The sequence below is a fragment of the Monodelphis domestica genome, chromosome 5 (genome assembly GCF_027887165.1).
Source record: "Monodelphis domestica isolate mMonDom1 chromosome 5, mMonDom1.pri, whole genome shotgun sequence".
NCBI classification, from domain to species: Eukaryota; Metazoa; Chordata; class Mammalia; order Didelphimorphia; family Didelphidae; genus Monodelphis; species Monodelphis domestica.
The window spans coordinates 89,931,781-89,942,734 of NC_077231.1; the positions used below are offsets into that span (position 1 = coordinate 89,931,781).

The 10,954-nt window shown below is 40.9% G+C and overlaps 1 long non-coding RNA gene across 2 annotated transcripts in view; it reads left to right on the plus strand.

Annotated features, from left to right (window-relative positions):
* The window catches only part of LOC103095820 (uncharacterized), a 26,431-nt gene extending 15,750 nt beyond the window's left edge, over window positions 1-10,681 (plus strand). For both annotated transcript variants that reach the window (XR_472542.2, XR_472541.2), the window contains exon 3: window positions 9,890-10,681. This is a non-coding gene — a long non-coding RNA (uncharacterized LOC103095820). The remainder of the gene's footprint in view (window positions 1-9,889) is intronic.
* The last annotated feature ends 273 nt before the right edge of the window (window positions 10,682-10,954 follow it).

The following is a 10,954-nucleotide window of genomic DNA, read 5'->3' on the forward strand; positions in this document are numbered from 1 at the left end:
TAAAGGAGAAGAGTGGTAAGGGCTGGGAACTGGAATTAAGTGACTTGCCCAGGGTCATACAGTTAGGAAGTATCTCAGGTTAAGACCTTCCCTTCTCCAGCCATTGTATCCACTGAGCCACTTAGCTACCCCTAAGTATCCTTTTAGTCTTCACTATAACATATCTCACAAAGGAGGGTTCTGAATCATATTGAATATCTCCAAGGAATATCATAAAAATACCATGTTATGAGGTAGCCCATCTCATTTTGGAACATCTAGAATTGTTAGTAAAATTTTCCCCATATGAAGCCTAAATTTTCCTCTTTGCAACTTTCTTCTCCCTCTTCTTCATTACTTTTAGTTCTCCCTTCTGGGGTCAAATAGAAGAAAACCTAATCTAATCCCCTCTCTTTATGATAACCTTTCAAATAGCAGAAGTCAGTCTTCAAGTTCCTCTGGAGTTTTCTCTAGGTTAAACACCCCCAGTTCTTTTGACCAGTCCTTTTATGACAGGTGAATACCTTAAGGAAATGTGAGAGATTCTAACCTTGGGAGAATGGGGCAGAAATGAGAAGAAAGGACTTGGTAAAAGAAGCTTGAATAGTTTTAAAACTATCTATCTATCTATCTATCTATCTATCTATCTATCTATCTATCTATCCATCTCTCTCTCTCTCTCTCTCTCTCTCTCTCTCTCTCTCTCTCTCTCTCTCTCTCAACTCTGATCTTCCTACCTATCTATTGATGAACAATCTGAATGACTCCTTGTTATTGGATGTAGTGGGAATTCCTTTTTGGGTTTGACTTGGCTGGCCACTGAGTATTCCCTCCAATTGTTACCTATCCAGGAGAAAAAATTATATAATAACAACAATATTGCAAATACAGATAACTTTTAAAAACTGGTATCATTGTAGGTAGAGCACTGTGTCTGGAGTCAGGAGGACCTGAGCTCAAATCCAGCCTCAGACACTTCCTAACTATGTGATTCTGGGTAAGTCACTTAATCATTGTCTTTCTTAGTTTCTTCAACTGGGCAATGGGAACAATAAAGGTACCTAGTTGTTATTGTTATGATAGGGTTGTTGTGAGGATAATATTTATAAAATATTTGCCCTGTGCTTGTTGCATAGTAGGTATTTAAATGCTTTTTCCTTTCCTTCTCCTTTCCTCTCCCCTCCCTCCTCCTTCACTTTTGCAGAGGGAGGTGATATGCTTCAGAGAGTAAATGAATTACTCAAGGTCAAAAGCCAAGGTCAAAAGAGGCCTGGAACCTCCTGAAAACAAGTTCTGTTTGACACTATGATGCCTCTAGTACTGAAGATAAATTTCACCAAATTTTCCCTTATTCTAGGCTCGTGTTGAGCCTGGCTTCTGGTATGTGCCAGGTGCTATCTCTATTTAAGTTTCCTTTATAGTTAATTGGGAAAGATAATGATCTACTTCCCTGAGAAGTTTGAAATAATAAATAGAGCTGTAGAAATTCAAAATGCAGCCAGTTGTCCAAGCTTAATGTATCTGGAAAGGGTCAGTGTGTGTGTGTGTGTAGTGGTGGTGGTGGTGGTGTGTGTGTGGATACTGGGGAGGGAATGAAAGCCAAAGATGGAGAGTGTTGGGTTTCAGACCTTCCTGAATAATTGACCCAAGACTATTTTGAGAAGCTTGTAATGTGTTAAAAAGGAGTCATTACTTGGGGTCAAATCCAGCATCCGGTTGTTTATGGGCTGACTATTTTTGTCAAGGCTTCTCTTCTAGAAGGTGCTACTAGTCATTGCCCATAAACACTTCAGCTTAGTCCATATTCCTGCTCAGGCTGGGCTCCTCACAGTGGAATGCAATAGTTTCTGCACACATAGGAGCCATACAATCAGAACCATGGGTGAGGGTGAGGGGCCCAGGGTACATAATAATGGTAATATACATTAATAGAACATTTTAATGTTTGCAAAGTACTTAACTCTTTTTCCTCATTTTATCCTTACAACACATTTGGGATTATTATCTCAATGTTTACAGATGAGGAAACTGAGATAGATAGAGAATAACTTGCCAAGGGTCACATAGCTAGTAATTATGTAAGGCAAAATTTGAACTCAGTTCTTCCTGACTCCAGGTCCAGTGCAAAGGACTCTGTTTCACTTCCTCCAGGGCTCTTACACTGTCCCTGTTGGGATAGTTATCCTTGTATGGCCTTGCTTGGCCCTAAGCCACTAACCCCAGGGTCCTGTCCAAGAATGAACCTTTCCTAGGACCATTTCTATCCCTTACATCTGCTGCCCTCTCTGCTTCTCCTCCTGGGAGTTTGGAAGAAGGGGTGAGCAGCAAGGCAGGGAGAAGGAGGCCAGTGAACATATTGCCAGCCTGGCCCAGACTCGGGGAGACTGGGTCAGTCAACACACCATTTACTAAGCGCTTACTATGTGCCAGGCACCATCCTCCATACTAGGGCTGTAAAGTACTCAGCACAGAGTAGGTACTTATTAAGTGTTCATTGACTGAAGACAATCCCAGCCCTTGAGGAGTTCACAGCCTAATGGGGAGACAACATGCAGACAACTCCGTACAAACATATTCTATAAATACCGAATCAATTGGAAATCAACAGAGAGAAGGCAGGAGGATGAAGGGGGATCAGGAGAGGCTTCCTGTTAAGGTGGGATTTTAGCTGGAACTTGAAGGAAGTCAGGAAATACAACAGGCAGAAGTCGAAGGGGACTGCATTGCATACATGGGGGACAGCCAGTGAAAATGCCCAGAGCTGAGGGATGGAGGGTCTTCTGGCTGATGTCACAGATCAAAGAGGACTGGGTAGATGAGGTCAGGGATGATGGTGTCTGGGCTAGGAAGGACTTTGAACACTAGAGGATGTTTTGTTTCATGCTGGAGGTAATAGGGAGCCATTGGAGTTTATTGAATAAGGACAGGGCTGTAATGTGGTCAGGAAGATTAATTTGACATTTGAACGAGGATATTTTTACCTTCTTATTTACAGCATTTAGCAGAGTGTCTGACACTCAATAAATATTTAATCAATATGAATAGAATAGAAATGAATGAAGAAGGCTCACCCATCATACTGGAAGCCAACTTCTGATTCTTTAGGGTTTTTTTTTTAAATTCTTACCTTCCATCTTAGAATCAATACTGTGCATTGGTTCCAAGGGCTAGGCAATGAGGGTTAAGAGACTTGCCCAGGATCACATGGCTAGGAAGTAACTGAGGCTAGATTTGGACTCACTTCCTTTGATTCCTTAAATATTTTCAGAGCACCAGTGAAGGTCTTGGGCTGGCCCTTTATTATCTCTTCCTCTTGAGACATGGTTGGTCCACCTTTCTCTCCCCCAAATTATGCACATGCTTTCACATCCTCTAACTATTTTGGGAGCTCCATTAATAGGAATTTCCTGTTGCTGGTCTGATTTGATTCCATTTCTTGTCTGTCCATTGTAGGGATGTCTGTCAAATGAAGCTGCAATTTCCAATTAAGATGAACCAGGCCTTGGTGATACCCCAAGCATCTAAGTGGATATATTCCCATGTTTATAATAGGGATGGCTTGTTCTAAATTTAAATGAATGTAGTGACCTGAGTTTGAACTCAAGCTTGAGTAGTTCATTTAAACTATTAAAATAGAAAAAATGTTCACGGTATTTGCCATGAGTTGCCAGTAGTCAATCCACAAAAAAATAACAAAACCCACAACTTAATTCATCAGAATGCTCAGAGTGAGATCTCTTGGGATGAATTAATTTCTTTTATTTATACTCATTAAAAAAAAAAAAACACAACAACCCATAGAGTCAGTGCTGGAAGGGTCCTGAGCGCCCAAGCCCTTCATTTTACAGATTGGGACAAGGAGAACTAGAGTGCTTAAGAAATTTATCTCAACAGTAAATGACAAGATTCAAACCCAGGTTCTCCCTTCCCACTTGATTATTTTCTCCTACATCTTTGCAAAATCAATTTGCTCATTTTAGTGAGCAAGGCATATCAACAGTGATTGTACTTTTGGTGGTTAATTGAACATTTTTCTGTGCCTTAAGCTCATCACTTTGAGCATCAGTCATTCCTCCTTCTCTGGCCACCTCTTCCACAATCTCCTAGACAAATGGATTTAATGGACTTGGCTAAGGTCACACAGGAAATAAGCATCAGAACTGGGATTTGAATTCAGGTCCTGGAACACTGCTTTGTTATCCTATGCTGCTGGAATCCTCCAAGGTATTCATATTCTGGACTATTCATAATGGGTTCTTATGTGCAACACTGGGGATACAAAAGCAAGTATCCAAAAGAGTTCTTGCTCTCAAGAAAAGTATTTTCTACAGGGATCAAACAATGAAGAAACATTTATTAAGTGCTTACTATTTGTCAGGCACTGTGCTAAGCACTAAGCATATAAAAAGAGGAAAAAAATGGTCTCTAACCTCAAAGAGCTTCCAATTGAAAGGGGGAGACAACACACAAATATAGATTGTATATACAAAAAAAATAAACTCCATACAGAATAAAGATGAAATAATTAATAGAGGGAAGGCACTGGACTTAAGGTTTCCTGTGACAAATGGGATTTTAGTTGGGACTTAAAGAAAGCCAGGGAAGCTGGTAGGTAGAACTGAGGAAGGAGGTCATTCCAGGCACCATAGAAAACCAGAAAAAATGCCCAGAGAGAGAGTATCTTGAATGTGATACAGCCAGGAAGTCAGTGTCTCTGGATTGAAGAATATGTAGAGGGGAGTAAGAAGACTGGAAAAGGAGTGGTTTATTTTTAATTTTTTTAATTTAATTTAATTTTTCCTTTTAAACATTATTTTATTTGGTCATTTTCAAACATTATTCATTATAGAAACAAAGATCATTTTCTTTTCCTCCCCTCCCCCCCCCCACTACCTGTCCCATAGATGATGCGTGATTCCTCTGGGTATCACATGTGTCCTCGATCCGAACTCATTTCCATGTTATTGGTCATTTAGAGTCTCTCCTCAGACATGTCCCCTCAACCCCTGTAGTCAAGCTTTTGCCTTTCCTCGGTGTTTTTACTCCCACCTTTTGTCCTCGGCTTGTGGGTAGTGGTTTTTTCTCCTTGATCCCTGCAGGTTGAAGGAGTGGGTTTTGAAAGGCTTTGAAAATGACTTGTTATTTGATCTTAGAGGTGATAGGGAGCTACCGCAGTTTACTGAGGGGTGGGTTGGTGTGGTTAGTAGGAAAATCATTTTAGTAGCTGAACAGAGGATGGACTAAATTGGAGAGAGATGAGGCAGCCTGACCACCCCCTTTCCCCAGCAACTACTTTAATAGTCTAGGTGTGAGGTGATGAGAATCTATACCAGAACCGGGAGAAGAGGGAGTAGAGGTGAAATTGACAGGGTTTGGCAATAGTTTGGGTATGGGTGCTGAGAGAGTGGGAAGTGGAAGATGGAATAACTACAGCATTTAGAACTTCCAGATTCCCCAGGTTCTGTCATCCTGAGATTCTTACAAGTATAAGAGCTAAGGGCCAGAAAAGGGGATTGTGTTGGGGCAACTGAGCAGCTCAGTGAATAGAGCATCAGGCTTGGAGTGTGGAGGACCTGGGTTCAAATCTGTCCTCAGACACTTCTTAGCTGTGTGACCCTGGGCAAGTCACTTGACCCTGTTTGCCTAGCCCTTGCCCTTCTGTCTTAGAATTGTTATCAAGACAGAAGGTGAAGGTTTAAAAAAGAAATAGGCGGATTGTGTTGCCCAAGGTCACACAGCTAGCTCACATCAGAGCTGAGACCAGCCCCTGGAGTGTCCTTGGCACCAGTCTCTTCTTCATCTCTTCCCCATGTACACATGGCTATCAATTTGGCGTCAGTTCCCCATCTGTTGTGGCATACACCTGGCTATGAGCAGCAGGTGATGCATATGACATCACCCTGAGAAAGACCAATAGATTCCAGGTTTCTGGAATGTGAGCACATTTCCTGGGGTTGTGTATATTTTAAAATGGGCCTGAGTGAATTCGCTTGTCTTCGTGACACAGACGGAGGCTGTGTGGATCTGGGAATTCGGAGAGGCATGAATAACATTCCAACGTGTCATTCTTGGTCCGTTTTAGGAAATGTACACACAGGCTCGAATCCCCTGTCCAGCTGCTGATAGAAGGGGGAGCTGCCAGACCACACAGAGTGGCAGGCAGCAGAATGAGGTAGGTGTGGGAGGAGCTGACGTCAGGCGAGGGGTGATGATAACCTTTTGGTGCTCTTATAATAAATAGGGCACTTCAAAGACGGGTTTTGTGTTCAGGCTGGATCTCAACCATTCAGATTCCGAAGTGAAAGTTTACTGAGTGGAGGCAAGATGGGGGTCAATCATTACAGGGTGCGTGAGTCCCCCTGGCTTTGCTTATATTTCCAGTTTAAAGAAATCTTTTGGTGGGGGGAGGCTCCTTTTTCATTTGCTGTTGGACTGCTTGGGCTTGAGGAATGTGTTCAAGTGAGGTCTCTGGATGCAGGCTTAGTCAGCTCCATCCTTCTGGTTTTTGTGGTCTTCTATTTGCCAAAGGGCCCACCTGGGCGCCTCTTAAAGGGGGCCGCTGAGCTTAATTGAATCAGTTAAACAAAGTCTTAAGCAATTCAGAGATCAGGGCCCTGCCAGCATGCCCCTAAAATCCACAAATGCATCTAGCTAGGTCTGGAAAAGACATGTCTATGCTTTCAAATTGAGATCAAACCCTAGTTCAATGGTTAGTATTTTTTTCCCACGTACAACACTTACTATTATTTTTGACTAGACAGCCAGAATAAAAAAGACACTTCTTTTTACCAATGCAGATTGGTACCCTCATTGTAATTGATATATAGAGTTGCCTAGGGGTGACAAAATGATAGGTAACTGTCCCAGGGTCACACAACTAGGGTGTGTCAGAGTCAGGATTTGAATAGAGGTCTCCCTGGGCTGAAGACCAACTCTCTTTTAGCTTCATGTTGTGTCTTTGGTTGAATTTAATTGTATTGATTTACTAGACATGTCAAATGGGACAAAACACTTTAAATACTTAAAAAGATGAGATTTCCTTCCTCTAGTCCTTCATTAGGTATGTAAATAACTGTCTCCATCTCTCTGTCAGACATTGTCTGCTATCTATCTATCTACCTACCTACCTACCTATCCATTCATCCATCTTTCTCCCTCCCTTCTTATCTATCTATCTATCTATCTATCTATCTATCTACCCATCTGTTATCTATCTATCCATCTATCTATCTATGCATCCATCCATCTATCTATCTATCTATCTATCCATCTATCTATCTATGCATCCATCCATCTATCTATCTATCTATGCATCCATCCATCCATCCATCCATCCATCCATCCATCCATCCATCCATCCATCCATCCATCTATCTATCTATCTATGCATCCATCCATCCATCCATCCATCCATCCATCCATCCATCTATCTATCTATCTATCTATCTATCTATCTATCTATGCATCCATCCATCCATCTATCTATGCATCCATCCATCCATCCATCCATCTATCTATCTATTTATCTATCTATCTATCTATCTATCTATCTATCTATCTATCTATCTATCTATCTATCTATCTATCTCAATCAATCTGTTTCATTTATCTCTCTAGCTGCCATCTTTCTTTTTCTTTCTACCCATTTATCCTTCTTTCTATCTATATCTATTTGTATCTGTATCTGTCAATCTTTCAGGGTAGATGGGGTGGCTGCTTTGGTGTCCACTTACTACCTAGCTCTCACCTGTGGTTCCAAGAAGCTATAGGGTGCAAAGTGGTCACACCTGAATAAACTGTCTCAGTAAGAGGACTAAATCAGGCCTCTAACCCACTGGTAGGGTAGGGGATATCTACTCTAGGTATGTGAAGGCTTTTCTCTGCAGAAGGGGCAAGTGAGCACAATTTATTCCAATGGGTATGAAGGTGGCAAAATTGGCTGCTGTGGAGAATGTAGAGTTTGGTCAATTATGGAAGAAGTTCATCTACTGCTTCCTGGGTCATCACTGGTCATCTTGACTTTTATCTTGCCACTGGACTTGGATGACTTTGGAAGAGAATGAAGTTTTCTTTGGGCCTACTTAGACAACTAGATAAACTATATTCACTGATTTTTCACTGATGAACACAGGAGACCTGAAAGTGGTAGCACCTTCCAGCCCACCAATTCTGTTTCTAACCCAGTTCTTACAACTATAATCTGAGGAAGCAGTTCATATGGAGAATGCCAGTTATATCCCCAAACTGCCAACCAATTTTCATACACAGAGCAGAAGAGCCAGCCTAGCTGAGGGAGTAAGTCACCCGGAGGGGAAACTAATCATATTAATTCAATAAACATACCTGATTTTTGCATGACTTTTAGATCTATTATTACTCTTTTCATCATCTCCCTTCCCTTCCTTTTCTTTTCTCTATAGATGTCTCTAATTTCCTATAGGATAACAGGGTTCAGAACTGAAAGGAACTGAGATATTAGGTGGTACAGTCCTCTTTTATTTTGTAGATGAGGAACATGGCCTAAAGAATTGGAATGATTTGCATAGTTCTGACATCTTGTTTTCTAAAGTTCCTTTCAATTCTAACATCTTGTGTCCTAAGGCACCTTTTAATTTGAACATTTTATATAGAATAGCCTAATTTTATATTTATATAATTTAAATATTTTATTTCTATAGATTAACCTAAGGTCCCTTTTACCTTAAACATTCTATATAAAATATTTCAGCACCCATCATTCTAAGGTCCATTTTATTTTTATTTTATTTATTATTTTTTAATTGAAAAATTTTATTTATTTAATTTAGAATATTTCTCATGGTCACATTGTTCTTTCCCTCCCCCCACCTCCCACCCTATAGCCATCATGCAATTCCACTGGGTTTTACTTGTGTCATTGATCAAGGCCTATTTCCATATTATCAATATTTGCACTAGGGTGATTGTTTAGAATATACATCTCCAATCATGTCCCCATCAACCCATGTGATCAAGTAGTTGTTTTTCTTCTGTGTTTCTATTCCCATAGTTCTTCCTCTGGATGTGAATATCGTTCTTTCTCATAAGTCACTCAGAATTGTTCTGGATCACTGCATGATTGTGCCACAGTGTATCAGTCTCTGTGTACAATGTTTTCCTGGTTCTCTCCTCTCACTCTGCATCAATTCCTGGAGGTCCCTCCAGTTCACATGGAATCCCTCCAGTTCATTATTTCTTTGAGCACAATAGTGTTCCATCACCAACATATACCACAGTTTGTTCAGCCATTCCCCAATTGGAGGGCATCCCTTCATTTTCCAATTTTTTCTTTGCCACCACAAAGAGTGTGGCTATAAATATTTTTGTACAAGTCTTTTTCTCTAAGGTACATTTTAGTACAAAAATTCTAGCTAGAATGTTCTGACATTATTTTTTTAAGCACAGAAACTTAAAATTTTTAAGTTCCAAATTCTCCCATTTCCCTTATCCTATCCCTTACCTATTGAAAAGACAAGAAAAACAAAATCTGTTACAAATATGTATAGCCATGTAAAACAAATGTCTTCATTAGCCATGACCTCCCCTTCTAAAAAAAAGCAAGAAAGGGAAAAAATACGCTTCAATCTATCTGGTGGTGGATGGCATTTAAAAAAAAATTTTTTTTATCATGAGCCCTTTGGAACTGTGGTGCCCAATTGTTTTGATCAGTGTTGTTAAGTCCAAAGTTGACTATCTTTACAATATTGTTAGTACTGTGTAGAATATTCTCCTGGTTCTGCTCATTTCACTTTATATCAGTTCATACAAGTCTTCCCTTCCATTATTTCTGTTTGCATTCTTATGTCTCTTTTAACTCTAACATTCTATGTAAAATGTTCTAAAATTCTCCATTCTAGGGTCCCTTCTTTATTTTAATGTTTTCATTTTACAGCAGAGAAACCAAGGCACAGAGAAGAAAAGAAATTACTCAAGCACATTCAACTAGTCTGTGGGGGAAGAGTTGGAGGGAGAACCTGGGAGTAGCAACTCAGTCCTCCTGACTTTCAACCCTTGCTCTTTCCATTAGCCTTTCAAACTGGTTGGTGGTACCACAAACCACATTTAAGAAGTAATATCACCTCTCCTCTTTATAAAGCTATTAAAACAAAATGGATGGCAAAATTATACATACTTGCCCAGAATGGTCTTGTTTGAACACTGGATTTGGGGCTGAGATGAATATGTCTCTGTCTCTTACCTTTCCTTCTGCCTTTCTCTCTGTCTCGGTGTGTTTGTCTCTATCTTCTGTCTTCCCCTCCCTTCTCCCCCATTCCCAACCTTGTGAGCAGACAACTGTTTTAAGGCAAAACAAAAGGGGATGGGGAGGTACCCTCTCAGAAAGTGATGGGCACAGTGAAAGTGAAATGCCCTCTCGAACCCTCTTCCTTTCAGAAAAGAGAGGTATTATCCCGTGTAGTAGCTGCTTAATTCAGTGTCTCCCAAGAGCCAGTCTGGGAGTACTCCATGGTGGGCTGGGTCCCAGAATACTCCCTTGATGTCTGGCAACATGCTAGCAAGATTCCAGAGCACAGCAACCCCACAGGCTGGGAAGTAGGATGTTGGAGCCTTTGGATTCTGGTGTGCATGCATCCTTGGCACCTAACAAAGGTGGGCTGGTTTGTCGGGAATGCAGTTCCCAATTCCCCAAACTCTACAGCTGCTGGAAGCCAGTCAACACAGTAAAATACCCCAGAATATTTTTAAAAAGTTTTTGTTTTGCAGATCAGCAAGTGTGCCTGGTTGGTTTGCCTCCTTCTCCAATATTGCATAGGATATAGCTGGGTAGTTGGAGAGAGAGACTGCTGGACTAGGAGTTTGGGTCGTGCCTCAGATGCCTTCTGGCTAGCTATGTAGCCTTGGGCAAGTTGCTTAACTTCTGGCTGCCTCAGTTTCCCTCATTTGTAAAATGATGGTTGTGAGGTTTCAATGGGATAACTGATGTAAAGTTCTGTACTAA